Source organism: Kogia breviceps, chromosome 2, assembly GCF_026419965.1.
Source record: "Kogia breviceps isolate mKogBre1 chromosome 2, mKogBre1 haplotype 1, whole genome shotgun sequence".
Classification (NCBI taxonomy): Eukaryota; Metazoa; Chordata; class Mammalia; order Artiodactyla; family Physeteridae; genus Kogia; species Kogia breviceps.
This window is the reverse complement of record NC_081311.1, coordinates 73,453,065-73,471,524: the sequence shown is the minus strand read 5'-3', so window position 1 is coordinate 73,471,524 and position 18,460 is coordinate 73,453,065. Positions and strand designations below refer to the sequence as shown.

At 42.2% G+C, this 18,460-nt stretch overlaps 1 protein-coding gene, 1 long non-coding RNA gene and 1 other non-coding gene across 53 annotated transcripts in view; 1 reads left to right on the top strand and 2 right to left on the bottom strand.

The window, feature by feature from the left end:
* Nucleotides 1-18,460, top strand: part of LOC136793557 (uncharacterized) — a 116,684-nt gene that overhangs the window by 78,467 nt on the left and 19,757 nt on the right. The window lies entirely within an intron of this gene.
* ANK3 (ankyrin 3) overlaps nucleotides 8,923-18,460 on the bottom strand; it is a 518,594-nt gene continuing 509,056 nt past the window's right edge. For 49 of the 50 annotated variants that reach the window (XM_067025566.1, XM_067025563.1, XM_067025562.1 and 46 more), the window contains one exon: nucleotides 8,923-10,344. The gene's annotated coding sequence lies outside the window, so the exon portion shown is untranslated. Of the gene's footprint in view, nucleotides 10,345-14,435; nucleotides 14,516-18,460 lie in introns of those variants that run through there. The other variant, XM_067025558.1, reaches the window with a different exon arrangement.
* Nucleotides 10,676-10,804, bottom strand: LOC131751688 (small nucleolar RNA SNORA72). Its single transcript, XR_009334257.1, has one exon. It is a non-coding gene; the product is annotated as a small nucleolar RNA SNORA72 (small nucleolar RNA).

Below are 18,460 nucleotides of genomic sequence, written 5' to 3'. Positions count from 1 at the left end.
GGTCTCATAGCAACACTACTGCTCACAAACCAGAGAGGCCCAAGTAAGGCATTTTCTTCTGTTTTACCTCTCCATATATAATACAGCACCACAAATCATGACAAGTAGGTAACATTTATGGAGCATTTTACTTTGTGCCAGAGACTGTTTGAAGTGCTTTATGTGGGTGATCTCATTTCCACCATTTGTGGTTGATAAAACGATCACCTCCGCTTCCCAGATGAAGAAATATAAAGGTTAAGTGTAATGCCCAAGGTCATATAACTAGTACAGCATGATGTAAACTACATAAAAGCATGTATGCACATGAAACTCTGTTCTCTGTTTTAAATACCTAAAATTTGGGCCTGCTTTTGAAAACTAGTTTCACTTTTGGCTGAGTAGTCATTTATGCAATCTAGAAGGCTGTGCAGAGCAGGCTTTACGTGGAGTTCAAGTGTCTACTGTGATCCACTTGGTGTCTTGAGTAGCATTCAAGGCTGTCCATAGTGAGTTGCTCTTTCCATCCTTGCCTCCTGTTCTTTCTCCTGAAGTTCTGACCAGAACAAAGTTTGTTCATGTTTCTGGATGCCTTTAGCCTTCTAGCTTCTTTGTTCTTTTTGCCTAGGCCTCCTTTCTTCACAATGTTAAAATCCTTCTTATTTCTTAAGTCCCAACTCAAATGCTGCTCTTTCACCAAGTATTCATTCATTCAGCTAGTGTTTGTTAAGTACCTAATATGTGCAAGACTCTCATCTAGGCCTTCTCCAGTTCACTGTGTCAGGAGGAATCCTGAGATCATGATTGTAATACAGTCAACAATGGTAGCCAACACACGTAGGATTTACTATGTGTCAGGACTGTTTTGTGCTTTATACACAGACTTATTTAATACACAGCACTCCCCATATTGTCTTATGTTCTATTTATTTAAGAGCATGTCTTGGTTTTTTGATAAGATTAAATCTTTTCGAGTCCATGAGTCTCAGCTCTTATTCCTTTTTACTTTTGATAAACAGCTGTGTCTAGGACATATGTACATGCCTAGGACAGTGACTTGGACATAGTATGAACTAAATAAATAGCATTTGAGTTGAATTTGATGTGTATCCATACTCATCTACATCCATACCCCACCTTCATCCCTTCTTACAGATTTCCAGTGTCTCTTGAAAAATCAGAAAAGCTGACAATTTCTGGGCTTGCATTCTTGCATTATAATATTTTGTTAGAGCTAGCTAACCACTGTGGTTTTAGTTGAGGCACATGCACTCAGGTTTTCCACAGTCCCTACTACTCTTTAATGCCTTGCACCAGGCCCCGTAGCATCTGATTTTTTGACTCTTGTGAAGCCCAAGGAGAATTTAGAGTCCAGCTGCAGGTTGGCCCCTTCAGGGTAGGAAGAGTTGCAGCCATTATACAATGTAGCCACTTAGTCTCTCTGTTCTGTTACTAGTCCAGCAGCAAGATTTTTGTTTCAGCCAGAAAGATGGCTCATTTTTTAAGCACCAGTTTAGCAGGGGCTGCGCTGCCTTTGGGTGATTCAAAGACTCATTTGAAGCTCTGCTGACACATACTAGATGATTTTAAAAACCTTCCCATCATGTGGCCTCTGTGCAAGATGGAAAAACACCACAATGATACCTGACGGTTGGTAACAAAGCTCTCGCAAGAGGCTGTGGAGGGGGAGTTGAATTCTAAAGCTCTTCTCAGCAAGTCTGCACCGGGGGTGGAAGCTCAGCAGCCCTCCTGGGAAAATGAAATCTTTTTGACAGTTGACAGTGAGTCACTGAAGATGGTGCTGTTTTTCCTTGGCATTCACAGATATGTGGCCTAAGCCATACTTGTCTGTGCTTTCCTCCTCCCCTCATTCATTTGTGCAACAAATGTGGAGTGCCAACTAGTACCTGGCCTGTGCTAGAGGCTTTGGATATAGCAGTGAATAAGGAGGATAGTAAAGGAGTGTACAAATAAACAAAAAGGATGATTCCAGTGATAAATGCTGTGAAGGAAATAAGTAAAGTGGTGTGGCAGAGAATTCTGGGCGGTGGGTGTCAGGCTGCTTTGGAGAGGGTGTGCAGGGAAGGCCTGAGGAGGGGACATTTGGAGATTGAGATGAGAGTTCCCCTGGCAGAGGGTAAGTACAAATAGGAATGAGATGAGGAGGAAATTGGTATTATTTGAGGAACAGAAAGGAAGTTGTATGGCTACAACTGTGCTATGTGGAGTTCTGCACAAGATAAGGAACCGTCTGCAACAGGATAAGGAACTTGCACCAGATTGTAAGTCTGTGCACCCTTACCTTCTCAAGAAAGACTTACTATATTAAAAAAAAAAGTTAACTGAAAATAAAGAACATGCTTAGTAACATAGTTGCTTTAAAATCTGGATCAGGTTATTTTTTCTTTTTTTATAAAATTTATTTATTTTTGGCTGCGTTGGGTCTTTGTTGCTGCACACAGGCTTTCTCTAGTTGCGTTGAGCGGGGGCTATTCTTCATTGCGGTGCTCGGGCTTCTCATTGCGGTGGCTTCTCTTGTTATGGAGCACAGGCTCTAGGCACGTGGGCTTCAGTAGTTGTGGCACACAGGCTCAGTAGTTGTGGCTCGCAGGCTCTAGAGCGCAGGCTCAGTAGTTGTGGTGCACGGGCTTAGGTGCTCCACAGCATGTGGGATCTTCCCGGACCAGGGATCGAACCCGTGCCCCCAGCATTGGCAGGCAGATTCTTAACCCCTGTGCCACCATGGAAGTCCTTAGATCAGGTTTTTTATCTCATTGCAACAGGCAACAAAAAATTCCTCAGGGCTTCCCTGGTGGCGCAGTGGTTGAGAGTCCGCCTGCCGATACAGGGGACACGGGTTCGTGCCCCGGTCCGGGAAGATCCCACGTGCCGCGGAGCGGCTGGGCCCGTGAGCCATGGCCGCTGAGCCTGCGCATCCGGAGCCTGTGCTCTGCAAAGGGAGAGGCCACAACAGTGAGAGGCCCGCGTACCGAAAAAAAAAAAAAAAATCCTCAGACTAAGACCAGTCCTTGGACTATACTTTATCACTGGTTTGGAGTGTAGTGAGAGAGAAGGGCAGGATGGGAGGGTTTGGTTATAGAGGTGGGCAGAGCCACGTCAGGCCCAGGTGGACAAGTGCAGGTGAACTCTTCCCTAAAATCCAATAAAATGCAGGTAAAAAGGTCAAGTGACTTCTTCAGACACTTAATGATAGTTTCAGCATTTGAAATGGTACTTAGAGAACAACCACGCTGCAGTGAGGTGGAGGGGATAAGTCACCCATCAGCTGACTCGGGAATTGAGACATTTGCTTATGCACACCACCTTCAGACTGTGTAATTCAAAATCACATCTCAATAGGTGTGTATAGTATAATCCAGGCATGTGTTCATTCTGCAGATGCCAAGAGCCAGTGGCTGAGGTTGAACACTAGTGGCCCACAGGCATGTTTTGTTTGATCCACACAACATTACTGGGTAAAATAATCAAATGAACTGCCAACGTTTAAAAAACTTGACAGCTGGGCTTGTATTCCCACAAGGCAGACTCTTAGAAGGGGAACGGGCTTATCCAGTACCTGCCCCCCCTTTGTGTCTTCTGCCTGACTTGAATATGAATTGTGGGTTATGCTCTACTAACGAATGACTGCAGAATCTCAGTGGCTGACTCGAAAGGTTTATTTCTGGCTCACGCCGCATGCCCATTGTGGGTCGGCTGGGGTTCATCTTCACCGCGGGCCAGGGAGCAGTCCCTCTGTGGAGCAACTCTGGTGTTGAAGGACAGGGAAAGGGAGCATGAAGAAAAATACACTACCTACATGGCCTTGAACGGGTGACGGTTTCACAGGCTTTTCCTTAGATACTTGTTATTTACTTGCTTTCAGCTCCCCTGGCAAGGCACACCAACCGCCATGGCAGTGTTAGTGAGCCAGGCTGTGAGGCAGCTCTAGCGCCGCTCTTTATCGCACTCAGGCGTTGACTTCCAGAGGGTGGGATGTATGCCCAGACTGAGCACCAGTGCGTATTGCAGCAGCGCTGGGGTCTGGCAAGACAGCCATAAAGAACAAGAAGTGATGAGGCCTGTGAAGCTGAGTATTGATTATACCCTCTATGCGTCCAGCTTTGCTCTTGGGACTGTGGGAAACACAGTCCTTGTCCTTGGAAGTGCAAGAGGTCCAGAGGAACCATCAAGGATGTAGACCTGAGTGCTGGTTACTCATGGGGTACTCATTTAGTTCACCTGAGCTACCAGGGTAGGTTGGCACCAGCAGGGGAGGCTTGGTGAGGCCGTCAGAATTAGGGGGGACTTGACGTAGGGAAGGTGAAGAACACCGAACATGAGTTGAAAGTTTCAACTGTTTTCACCTAAATTTAGAGTCTTTGGAAGCAAGATGGCTTGCATTCTCTTGTAGAGTTTTAAAAATACCTTTGAAATGTTTTAAAGCTTTCTACTGAAACTGATGCTTTTGTCAGGCTTGAGTCTCACTTAATTGTGAAGAGCAGGTGTGCGCAGGGGCTTCGCTGAGCGGCGTGGGCCGTTCCTCTCCATCCGTCACGGCCTGCCCTGTTCTCCGGCATGCACTGCTGAGGACGGGCTGCTAGGAGTTTTGTTTCCACACGTCATTGCAGGGCTTCCTTTCCTGAGGAGCCCTAGATTTAGATTTCACGCCTTCCTCATTTTGAAGGCAGTGGGCAGAAAATGGATGTATCCTGTCCCCAGGCGAGCACCTGAAAAGCGGCGGGCAGTGACTGCACGTTGTCGAACGAGACGGATGGATGCATTTGGAGAACCACAAGCTTCATCTTCCTCTTCTCAGTCACTCACTCTTTTATTCCATCTTCTTAATGGCCCTGAGAGAGACAGGATGAAAACGAGGTAGATGTTTGGCTTGCCGTGAAGAAGGAAGAATTTAAACAGGCTCTCGTCAGTTTGCCTTCTTCTCCTTCCTCCCATTAGATCAGAGACTGGGGATAGAAATGAATAAAGTCGATTGGGTTTTAGAAGCTCCAGGGTAAGGAGGGACGGTGGTGAACAGTAAAACACAGCTTGTCCAAAGGAGGCAGGTGTGGTTCTGCCCTACCTGGTTGTTGTCCTGAGGTGTTTCAGGAACAGCATTGTCACTTTGTCAGATTTTAAAAAGAAGCTGAAATCCACTTTTCATCTACAATCTCCTGAATTTTAAAAAAGGTTGTTTTTTTTTCAAACTCTTTGTGGTCCAAACAAAACGTTGCTACAGGCTGGATTTGGTCCAAGGGCTTCTAGGGTGTCATTTCTGGACCTCTGGTCCTTTACGGGCCCTAACACTTAGCAGTGCTGAGGTGGAACTCTTGAGGTGGTCAGACTTTTTTTTTTTAATTTTATTTTTATTTTTTATTTTTTATTTTTATTTTTTTGTGATACGCGGACCTCTCACTGTTGTGGCCTCTCCCGTTGTGGAGCACAGGCTCCGGACGCGCAGGCTCAGTGGCCATGGCTCACGGGCCCAGCCGCTCCGCGGCATGTGAGATCCTCCCGGACAGGGGCACGAACCCGTGTCCCCTGCATTGGCAAGCAGACTCTCAACCACTGCGCCACCAGGGAAGCCCCGAGGTGGTCAGACTTTTTAAAAATTTTGGATATTATGTCTGAAAGAGAGGAGGCTCAGCTGACTTTTTTCATAGAGACGAGGGTTCCTGATGGGTTCTCCAATCTCTCGCCTGGTTTCTCAGTGGCCCGTCAGTGATGAGGATGTGGACTAAAAAGCCCATGGCCGTGGCAGAGATGCCTAATTCAGCAGTGAGACGGATGTGCTGTTCGCTTATGAGGCAAACCCAGTTATTTAAGACTTTGTGGCTAGCAAGGGGATTGTGCGCCTGGAAAGGGCTAGTGGAGGATGGTGACACAAGTCAGTCCTTGGTGAGTTAAGTCATTAGAATCAACAACAGTGTTTTCTTTTGATTCACAGCTTGCTTGAACCTGCGAAGAAAGTAGTGCACAAGATGGTGCCCGCAGTAACATTTCCCATTTACTGTTCCTTTTGCCCTTTGACATTCGTCGATTGATTCATTCATGTATTCAATGCATGTTTTTTGAGTACCTGTGTATGAGGTGTCGGGCGGTATTCTAGGTTTTGTGGATACAGCAGAGAACAAAACGAAGTCCCTCCCTTCAGAGTGCTGTGCAGTGTGGTGTGAGGGCCTGCTGGTGTGCTCACATGCTGGAACTGTTTTGAAAAGCTGGCAAATCATCATTGCTTCCCAGCTCTCAGAATTACGCCCTTGCTTGAGTTAGATGTCAGGAGAAAAGTGGCAGTTGAGGATGGCGGGGGAAATTGGGCCAGGAGATCACCTGTTTTTCTGGATGTCAACAACATGTTCTAAGGTGGTCCTGGAGAAAAAGTCCTAATAGTTCTTGCTTCTGGGGCACCTCCTGTGGCCCAGTGGCTCCTCACTCCTTTCGAACCCCCTGAGGGTATTCATCTCTGCGTGCTGGGGAGCTCCTTTGGAATCGGTGAGGCGTCTCAGGATGTCCTGTTGGAGATGCAGCCCTCAGGGTGTTTATTCCTTAACACAGGAAGCACCAAGGGATAAGGAATAAAATTTCTTCACTGCAGGTTCACCTAGTTGTCATTATTATTCATAGCTGTCAGTCATTGAGTGTAGCAGATATAATGGCACATTTCTTTTTGCTCCTGTGTTGAACTGTCTGCATTTAATTCTGTTGAAAAAAGTGAAAGCTATTGGGCCTGTTATTAAGAGCGCTCATGGGAGTCCACTGTTATTTATTGATTGGTTTTGTATTTGTGCCTGGTTAGCTGGGTAACCTTTTGTCTCTGTTATTGAAAGAACTCTTGTAAAGTCGGCCTCGAATCCCCGTGTTGGACATGTTTACTTATGGACTGTTTGATCATTAATTCGTGAAAGAGAAACAGTGTCATAGGACCAGGAAATCACACACCTCTTAATACGCCAGGGCCTCTTTAACACATCAAGAACATCCAGAGTCACCCAGATAGGAAGTTAGCATTTAGATCACTGGTTTCTTCAGAAACTCACAGGATGTTATCATTCCTGTGATTTCTATTTCTGGGCTTCTCACATATCCCTGTCATACAGCCAGATGTGACTTGATGCTCATAATAATAAAGGCAAGCACACAACTTCTTCCGTTTGTTTATTTGCCCTGGAAAAAAACATGTCTTGATGGGACCCCAGGGTGGCACCAAAATGAACATGGTGGAACATCAGGATGCCAAGGCAGAATTTATTAATAGAAGGCTGGCTGCTTATGTGTTCAGTGAAGTAGATCCCTCTTAGAAATGGTGAAATAACCCTGCACAATATATTGCCATAACTTGGCAATACAATAATGATAATACATTTAAATGTAAGAAACTCAGGAATTTGGCAGGATTATAAAATTGAAAAACACAGCAGATATCAGGAATCTGTCAATCACAGTTCATTTTTTTTAATAGCAATGTAAATCAAGGAAAGCTAAAATACATTTTTATAAGCTAGCAGGCTGAAGACTGTATATAACGCATGCCCGCATTCAATCCATGCATACATATATAAATGTATACATATACCTACGTATATGCAAACAAAATCTTGATTATCCTACTTTGGATACTTCTCTTTTTGAGAAAATTTATGAACTTTTGCTTGGCCTGAAGTTTAGCCCATCACGTGTCCCTGAAGTCAAATTTTCAGGTATATAAACATAACAACCATTTAATACCCAAACAAGTGCACTTCACTGAATTTCTAGTTCAGGGTAAATACCTTTCTGTCAAGGACTGTGAGTCAGAAATTCGTAACACTTAGATGGGAAGTTAGGAGACCTGGATTTTAAAAAACCTTCCTGGGGTCTTGGTTTGCTCATCATAAGATGATTTTGATGCAGGGCTAAGGGTGCCAAATGAATATCTTTTTATTGGGGATGCCGTGCAAATGCAGTCTAGCCCCATTCTTCATGCACAGTAGGTTCCCTATACATGTGTTCTGCATTGATACTGAAACCTGACTGGGAACAACTTGTCCCGTTTGGCAATAATCCTAAATGACAGAAAATCTGTGACATTGCTGAATGGCTCTAAGCACCCATTGAATATTTATACAGGGACTGTTACTGTCCAAGACAGTATCTACTTCATAAAGTTGTTAGGAAGACTGAGTTAATAAACACAACACACTTAGACTAGTCTGGCATACTGCGGGCATTCCGGTTGCAGCAATGGGGAGGACGGTTGCCCCTACCACCATTACTATATGCCAGGCTCTGGGCTGGAATAAAAATTAAAACAGACACAGTCTCCGCCTTGTTGAGTTTATCATGTACTGTCTGATCACAGACTCCAGCACCTACAGGCCACTCAGGGCTCTCACAGTGTGAGAAGTGGGGATGGGACTGTGGTGCCTGGAGACCCCAGGCCTGGCTGGAACAGGCAGGGGCAGTGTGGCCCAGCAGGTTGTTGCCTTCTGGCAGTGAGACTTGTGGTTGCTAAATCTTGCTTTTCAAGAGAAGTTAGAAATTTGGGTTATTATGTGAAATCTCCCAGCTTACAAGCACAGACAGTGAATGTCAATTTAAAAACGGTTGCTTTATGGGCTACAGACAACTGCTGTCTGAATGGTTCCTGGAAGTGCTATTTTACAACTTCTGTACGTGCCAGCTGTTACAGCCCCAATTCTCCACGTTTTGGGAGGCAGCTCATACCAGCTGTGGGCAAAGATCACTTGTCAGTCAATCTGTAATTTTTGGCTTCTCAATGAAATGCACAGAATTTGTGTTAAGTTGGGAGTCGGCAGGGCAGGGCTGAATGTTGGGGACTATCTCTTTAGTGACCACAGAGGCAGAGGCACGAAACGGGCTGGTGAGGAGGACAGCTGAGGCCAAGTGACAAGGAGTTAAGACAATTACCTTTTTGCCAGAGAACACAAGGACACTGTAGAGCACAGATAGGTGAAGAGTTTAACACAATTTATTTTATGCTTAAATAATCGACTAGGTCATCCAGTGTATGGTTTCTCATACATATGTCATTAGAGCTATGTGTCAATAAATGCTGATTTTATATGAATATAATCAACAAATTAAAGAATTTCACCAAAACCCAAATAAAAATGCCCTTTAAACACAGCAGCCTTATTAACCTAATATGACATGGCTAGAATGGTTACAAATGATTGGCTTACTGAAAGGTGTCTACATCTTACAGCCAGTACACGATACAGGAATAAGTTTACAGCGTGCTGCCATTCTACTAGCTAAGAATTTCTGTGCAGTCCACTGAAAATACCCCTGACAGGGGCCTCTTATGAGCACCATCCACCTCTAAAGCGGCAAGCATTACCCTTTTAAGCACTACCAGCACCCCCCTCCCCCTAAAGCAACTACCGTATAGGTTATTTATTTTTTTTCATTTTTAGGTCATTTCATTGAAAAATTGGCAATAGCAACAAATATTAGATGAAGGGCTTTGTGTTTACAGATAAAATCTTCTGTGTTGCAGTATACTGTAGTGTTTGCAAAATTGGAAAAGATTTAATCAAAATAAGGTGATACACATGCATCAAAATATTAGTATTCTGAAGAAAAATTTTTTTCACAGAACTACAGAATTCCTCATTTGGGGAATTATTTAAATTTGCAGCAGATTTTAAAGATTTGTTTTTTTAAAATCAAGCTAGCAGTTTTGCGTATACAAACATTATAATTGCTAATATACAAGAATCGGTGAAGATACTCCTACCCATCACCCCTCCTCCTCCTTTTGGGGTGAAGTCACTTGAGACCCCCGTTATGTTAAATGCATCTGCAATATTCTCTTTGTGTTCTAAGAGGCAGTGCCTTATTGACATTTATTTCATTTTTCTGTTAGAATTTATACAGTGTTATTATTTACAGCAAAACTATAGATGTTTTAAAAAAGAAACAAATAGTGTTTATACCCTGACAGTTTGGGTCCAAGAAAAATAAGGCGAGCTGTTGTGGATTTAGTAATTTTAGTGTTTCTCCATGATTTGATCATTCCATCTCCTTCTGTCTCTTCTGGCGGCAGGAATTTCTTCCTTTTGTAAATGACACCAAATTACTTGAGATAAACTGTTAACAGCATGGCTTCTCGTATATACACTGCATTGCTAATTGCACACGTGCCAATCCTGGGAATGAAAGTGAATTTTCATGCTCTGTAAATTGGCTCATGCTAAATTAAAATGTGGGTGGTTTTCTTTTCCGTTTTTTTCTTTTTGCATAAAAAAAATCATGCCATTAATGTGTGGAAGCAGCAAACACACACACCCTTCTCCGTAAATTTTTACTTCCTGCTGACTTATCTTCCATGAATTTCTCAATACTGGCAATAAAAACAATATGATCCTGTGGATAGAGAAACAATAGGTGGTGAGTTTAGCTTTTCTCCCCCCTTCCTTTTATTTATTTATTTATTTTAAAGAACTTGCCAAAATCTTCCTTTGCCATTCAGCAGAAATGCCTCAGAGAATGGGGGCCCTCGACTTCCTAATTGGGGTGGTTTAACATACTTTTTTTTTTTTTAACAATTCATTTAATGGCAACTGGTAATCACCAAATTAGCAATAGTTATCTTCAAAAGTTATTACACTAGTTGTGCTATAATTTCTCGAGGTTGATCAGATACCTAGAGTCACGGACATTTCCCACATAAGATGCATTATATAAATCAGACTTGATTTATCACCAGCATTTATAAAACCAGACCTAGGGAAAGAACTAGGTCTGGGGACACATGCATGGTCTTAGTGTAGCAAATTCTTAGCCTGCTCTGACTATTAAATCAGAATGGCAAGAATATTTGCAGGATGTGACTTTTAAGTATCTTTTTTTAAAAAATATTTTTATTGGAGTATAATTGCTTTACAATGGTGTGTTAGTTTCTGCTTTACAACAAAGTGAATCAGTTATATATATACGTATGTCCCCATATCTCTTCCCTCTTGCGCCTCCCTCCCTCCCACCCTCCCTATCCCACCCCTCTAGGTGGTCGCAAAGCACGGAGCTGATCTCCCTCTGCTATGCGGCTGCTTCCCACTAGCTATCCACCCTACGTTTGGTAGTGTATATATGTCCATGCCACTCTCTCACTTCTATTTACAATAGCCAGGACATGGAAGCAACCTAAGTGTCCATCAACAGATGAATGGATAAAGAAGATGTGGCACATATATACAATGGAATATTACTCAGCCATAAAAAGAAATGAAACTGAGTTATTTGTAGTGAGGTGGATGGACCTGGAGTCTGTCATACAGAGTGAAGTAAGTCAGAAAGAGAAAAACAAATACCGTATGCTAACACATATATATGGAATCTAAGAAAAAAAATGTCATGAAGAGACTAGGGGTAGGACGGGAATAAAACACAGACCTACTAGAGCACAGACTTGAGGATATGGGGAGGGGGAAGGGTAAACTGTAACATACTTTTGACTGAGGCGATTTGCTAGATGCCTCAGAGAACAAAGCCCTGAAGTGTGCTAGAAAGCTCTTGGAAGGCAATGACCTTCTCTGGGTGACCCTGTCCCCTCCACAGAATATTGTTTCCCATATTAGGGGTTTCAGGTATTGAGTCAGAAAGACCCTCTTCTAGTTCTGAAGTCTCTGATGCTCAGGTCACTCACTCAGGTACTGGGGAAAGCTATTTGCAGACCTCTAGGCGTCAGTCTTATCTGTGAAGTAAGGAGGCTGACAAAGGTGCTCTGAGAGTTCCATCAAAATGTCTGGGGTTTTCAAGGGCACACTGGGCCAGGGATACGGAGTCAGGATGGAGCATCTCGGTCATGCCTCTATGTCGTATAATAAGCCTCTCACCCTGCAAAATGCAGCCTTTCAAAAAGGGAGAACAGTGTCCTTACTTCATTTACTATGAAATTGCTTTTCCATATGCAAATTCAAATTGAAGAGTATCTTCTGCCATTGCAAAGAATACCTTCCCTTCTCCTGCCTCATGTCAGTCATGACAGGATAAATTAATTTTATTTGAGCTTTTTTATGGAGACTCCACTAAGAACATCTTGCCTTACTGGATAATACCTGCATAAAGTATCAGTGTTTTAGAGCCAGTCTTAATAAGTCAAAATAAATTAACATCCTTTGTCAGAGGTTTTCATACTCTTGTGTAGTATTGTTCTTGGTAGGAACTCCTCCTCCATAAAACAGAGTTCTTCCTTCGTATGTCCCTTCCTCCTGATCACTGTGAAGGGGTGACACCTGAAAGCCTGCCCAAGAACAAGACATAGCCCCTAGAGAAAAGGCGAGTCAGGCGAGATTAATTTTGGGAACAAGCTTGTTCACTAACATACATGCAGCAGACTATTTGTGCAGGTCCAGGAGAACCTTTAGAATTCTGCTTCTGTTGGGGCCTAAAAGTGTTCTCAGTGACCTTGAGGTTGTTTACTTACCCCAGACAAGTTTCTTTCCCTTTAGATGCATCACCCAGGCTACCTTGGCTTCTGTAAACATGTTACTACAGCAGTTCCTCTGTCTGCCCCACCATGGTCCTGCCTTCCTTTTTTGTATTAAAAGTGGCACTGACCTCCATGCCCCAGGTCACTAAAGCTTGGAGCCAAGAATATCAAAGTATCAATTCCTTCTGGGGTGATTTCAACACCTGCCCCACTCCCATGACTCTGCAGAGGTTCCAGAGAAGGAAAGTGACCCATTTGGGTAGGCCTTGTCCCAGAGAGTGTGCAAATCAGAGTAAGAAGATCAGGATTTTCTCACCTCTGCTTCTACCATCTATTCCTAATCTTCCAGGAGCCAGGCTTCTCAGATGGTCCTACGATAATGTTACCGTGGTGATCTCACTTTGTTTTCTTAGGGAGAATTCTTGGCAATTTTTTTCGAATCGACCCTCCTCCCAAATTTTTACAGCTTAACTGATATATAATTTATATACCATATCATTCATCTATTATATATAGCTTGATAATTTTTAGTAAATGTATATATAGATGTGCAGTCATCACTACAGCCCAGCTGAACTTTTTTTGTTTTGCTTCATCTTCCAAAAACCAATCCAGCTTCCCAATTAATCTTGCAGTAAGAAGCAAGGTCTTTCTCTTAGCACCTCAATGTAAGCGAACATTATCTTTCTAGAAATAGTGGATATGTTTCTGTAATTTAAAAAAACTATTACTTATCCCCATTTATATTCAGGTATAATGTGGGTGATAGTTTAAAAAGTTGGGTGTTACTTCCCCTTATAAATCTCTCTTGTTCTTGGTCACGCAATCAGGGTGTGTAGGCCCCAACTACACGGGGTGCAGGAAGGTTATTCACTAGGCAAAAGCCTATACCAAGTACAGAGTTCGCAAAAAGCATGAGCGCTTTGGCTGACTGGCTGTGGACCTGTTATAAATATTGACAGTGTATAAACAGTGATGAGATCGCCATCTGATGGAAAGGTGCAAGGGCAGGATACATCAAGATGACATTTCAGAAATAGAATTTGAGCCATCTTCTCTTTCTGGGTTTAGATAATGGATCTGAGATAGAAGCATTTGCATTGAGGAATCTATCTGTCCTTGGGTCTTCATGCTTTTCAAACCCAAATGTAGTAGAAAACAAGTCAGAAAACCAATCATTCCATTTAGTCATTTCACTATACATTTTTTTTAAATTTTAAGAAACATTTAAAATATAGAAAAACAGCTATTCATTGGATTCTCATGGTTATATTTCAGGTTATATTTCACAGATGAATGTTGTACTTTCCATATCACATTTTCAAGTCAGGAATATATTTAGGTTAAAACCAATCTTTCCTCTATAGGTTCACATACTGGTGGTATTTAGCCCCTAGTGGCTAGCTAAAAAAAACCCCAACAACAACCCCTCCCACCCCACACCCTTACACCTTTAGCTCTCTGCAGTTCATCCCAATAAACCTTTTCATGCTTAATGCCCATACTCTCCACTGAAAAGCATTGTTTGACAGTCTCCACTGGTTTTCAAACTTGGGTACACATTAGAATTATCTGGGGAGATTTAAAAAAATCCCAGTGTCCAGGCTACTTCCCATACCAGTTAATTTGGAATTTCTAGGGGTGGTGCCCAGCATCAAACACTTAAAAAAACAAACCAAAAAACCTCTGTAGATGATGATTCTGATGTTCAGCCAAGATTAAGGGCCAGTAATATGTTCTGGAGCAGCACTTCCCAAAGCTTAAAGTGCATACGTATCACCCAGGGATCTTCAAATGTGGATTCTGATGGAGTAGTCAGGGTGAGCCCAGAGATTCTGCGTTTCTAACAAGACTCCCAGGTGACGCTGATACTGCTGGTCCAGCGACCATACTTGGAGGATCTAGAGGATCTAGACTACATGCCAGTCATCAACCCGCTGGTTTCCAACTTCCTTTTCTTTGCTCGTGATTTCATATCCACCTATAATCCCCTGCTGTCATCTTCCGTTATCTCTAACTTCTTTTTACTCTTCAAGGGTGTTTCAAATGCCATCTCTTTGAAAGTGTGGTCTATCTTCTCCCTAGTGAGATCCACCTTTGCAGGCTCTTTTAAAAAAAAAATACTTATTTATTAATTTGGCTGTACTGGGTCTTAGTTGCGGCATGCAGGATCTTTAGTTGCAGCATGTGGGCTCTACTTCGCTGACCAGAGATCAAACCCAGTCCCCCTGCATTGGGAGCGCAGAGTCTTAGCCACTGGACCACCAGGGAAGTCCCTGTAGGCTCACTCTTACTTATCGTTAAAGACTTAGCTCTGTTATGCCCTAAGGAAAGTCTTTTCTGATATGCCTTCCCTATAGCCCACTGAGAACAGAGAATTCGTTATTCTAGTTCTCTTCCTAACCCACCTCTCTCTTCCCTTTCCTTCTCCTTTTCTCTCTCTCGTCTTAAGCAAGTCATGGGGCTAAAAACATTTTTTCCTAAGCATTAGTTCTAACTACTTTATGTAATCATAATAAACTACTGCACCATTTAAAAATAATTCCATTTGTGTAGATTTGTTCTTCAACTAATACCAATAAGTGGGACTTAATTTTTGTTTGTTCTTTTCTAGTGACTTGTGATTAAAAAAATATCTGAGGTCACAGGGCCAGTTTTAAAAAAATGAAAAGTAATTACTGGTAAAGTACTGATGTACATGTTGGCTATGGAAGAAAACTCTAACCCTAATAAATTTGTATAGTTAACTTAGTAGTACAGCGAATAATGTTGTTGTTATTATTAAATGTTTATGATGTGCCAGGCACTGTTCTAAGGTGGAGCTCATTTAATCCTAATAACAGTGAGGTACTATCTCTTCCATTTTACAAATAAGAAAATAGAGCCATACAGCTATTATACTGTAGGTGGCACATTTAGTACATGGGCGAGCCAGAATTGGAAGTCAAGCCACCTGGCTCTAGACCTCTGCTTTCGGTTAATTAGGGATTTTTTTAAAGGGAAAGAAAAATGAAAAACACTACATAAAAACATTATCTACTTCAGATGAATTCTGGAAAATATTCTGGAGGGCAGGGTCCTGAATCTGGAGTGAAGCAATTCAGACCATAGTTCTGACTTCCAGGAAGCAGAATCAGGAGGTCTAGGTGAAAAGCCAAACCTATCACTTATTAACTACAGCCTCGGCGATTTTGCTGTCTCTCCTTAGTAAAGAGGAATGAGAATACCTATTTTAATGATTTCCCAGGGCTACTGTGAGAAACGAGTCATATGAAATAACTGAAAGTGTTCTGAAGTATACAGCGATGTGACATGCAGAGGACTTCAGTGATGCTGCTGTCCTGACCTCTCCCACCGCTGTGTTCTAGCACACCTGGCGGCTGTTGCTCTCTGTCCACTGGCCTCCGGAATCCAGGCTCTTTGGGTGCTAGTCTCGGCTCTTGTCTCTCCTCTCTCTTTTTAAAAAATCTATATGGTTTTTAAAGAACTGAAGTAGAGTTGATTTACAATCTTGTGTCAGTTTCACGTGTATGGCACGGTGATTCAGTTATATATACGTATATATTCTTTTTCAGATTCTTTTCCATTACAGGTTATGACAAGCTATTAAGTAGAGTTCCCTGTGCTATGCAGTAGGTCCTTGTTGTTTACCTGTTTTATATACAGTGGTGTGTATATGTTCATCCCAAGCTCCTGATTTATCTTCCTGCTCCCACCTCTTAGCACTACTAATAATAGCTGAATTGACTGAGGGCTTACTGTGGGCTTGCCAGTCACGGTTAAGTGATTTACATGGATTCACTCGTTTAAGTCTAACAACAATTCTGTGAGATATGTTACTCTTATCCTAATAGAGGCGAGGAAATTAAGGCACAGAAGTTAAATAAGCTGGCTAAGCTTACACAGCTAGTAAGCGTGTGATTTACGTTCACTCAGGCCACTTCTGTAACCACATTAAGATTGCTAGCCCAGACTTCTCTCCCTCATCACTGACAAGTATTTAAGGCACTACAGACTGACCTATTTCAGTCCCTAATTTTGTTTTCCTTTTCTTAGGTTCTGTATTTTTGGTAGTGATTACACACAGGACCACAACCCTCACTCCTTCTATGGAGTTAATCTGGTTGTTATACTTCTGAAATGTTCCTCAAATCTGCCCTCTCCTTTCTGTTGTCTCTGCCCAGGATCCGGCCCTCATCCCGTCTCATAACTGAGGTCCTTGTGTTCAAACTCTCCTCACCACTAACTCCCTCTCCTACCACTAGGGCTACCTAAATCCCATCTGACTGTATTATTCTCCTTCGACAACACTTCCAGTGGTACCTTATTGTCTCTGGGATGAAGGCCAAACTCCTAAGCACAGCACATATCACACTGCCCAGTCTTAAATCCCACCCCTTCTTCAAAAGCCAGTTCAAATATGCACTTCAAGAAGCTTTGCAAGATCTCCTCCATTGGCATTTACTACATCTTCCAGTGGATTCTCCTAGTGATTTGTTTATATCTTTTATTATAGCTCTATATTTTGATTTGTGTTACTTACTATCATGTTTGCCTCTTGGACTAGACTGTACAGTTATATGCCCTCAAGTGAGTGGTGATGCTGGGGATAATGTCTTTATTTTTTTTATTTTTTTTATTTTTTTTTTTTTTTGCGGTATGCGGGCATCTCACTGTTGTGGCCTCTCCCGTTGCGGAGCACAGGCTCCGGACGCGCAGGCCTAGCGGCCATGGCTCACGGGCTTAGCTGCTCCGCGGCATGTGGGATCTTCCCGGACCAGGGCACGAACCCGTGTCTCCTGCATCGGCAGGCGGATTCTCAACCACTGCGCCACCAGGGAAGCCCAATGTCTTTATTTTAAATATATTTTTTTAAATTGAAGTAGAGTTGATTAACACAAGTCAGGTGTACAGCAAAGCGATTTAGTTATATATATTTCTATATAAATATATAAATATATATAAATATAAATATATAAATAAATATATATATATATATTCTTCTTCAGATTCTCTTCCCTTATTGGTTATTACAAAATATTGAGTATAGTTCCTGGTTCTATACAGTAGGTCCTTGTTGATTATCTATTTTATATATAGTAGTGTGTATATGTCAGTCCCAACCTCCTAATTTGTTCCTCCCCCACCCCTTTGGTAACCATATGCTTGTTTTCTATGTCTGTGAGTCTCTGTCTTGGAAATAAGTTCATTTGTATCTTTTTTTTCTTTAAGAGTTCACATATAAGCGATATCATATGATATTTATCTTTGTCTGGCTTACTTCACTTAATATGATGATCTCTAGGTCCATCCATGTTGCTGCAAATGGCATTATTTCATTCTTTTTTTTAATGGCTGAAAAATATTAGGATAATGTCTTCAATGCTGGACTCCCTCGACCACCTACACAGTGTGTGTCACAAACTAAGAAGTAAAGGGGCTCTAAATGTGCATGGTCAGTTATTTACAAAAGCTTATCAGCTAATCTGCATTATAGGAAAGTTTCTTTCATCCACGGATGCCAAACTGCATGGATTAAAATATTTTGGGTAAAACCAAACAAATATACTAGAGGACCAGGGACACAGGGGAAAAAATGAGCAAGAACCAGCAGAAGCAGTCGTGCATTGGGTTCCAATTTAGAATTATTATACACAGAATATGAGAGAGCTACATTTATAGTGCATAAAGGAATAGAAGTAAGATTAGAAATATCTTCAGAAAAGAATATGCTATGAAAAAAGTTTTAAAAATATATACTAGAGGGCCGAGGATGAATATGATCATAGATTAGAGGAGCTAGAACAGCTTGGAGATCTCTAGGAAGGAAGAGGTCAGAGGCAACCTTTTACAGCTCTCTATTACTCTTCAAAATGTTGTTCTTTGGGGCTTGATCCTGAGCCCCTTCTTCGCTCACTTTCACTTTCTCCCTAGGTAATCACACCTATTCTCTGGTGTTCCCTTTCTCTGATATTCAGTATTCACCTCTTTAGTGATAACACTCACATTTTTATACGCCTAGCCCAACCTTTCCTCAAAGCTCCAGACCTG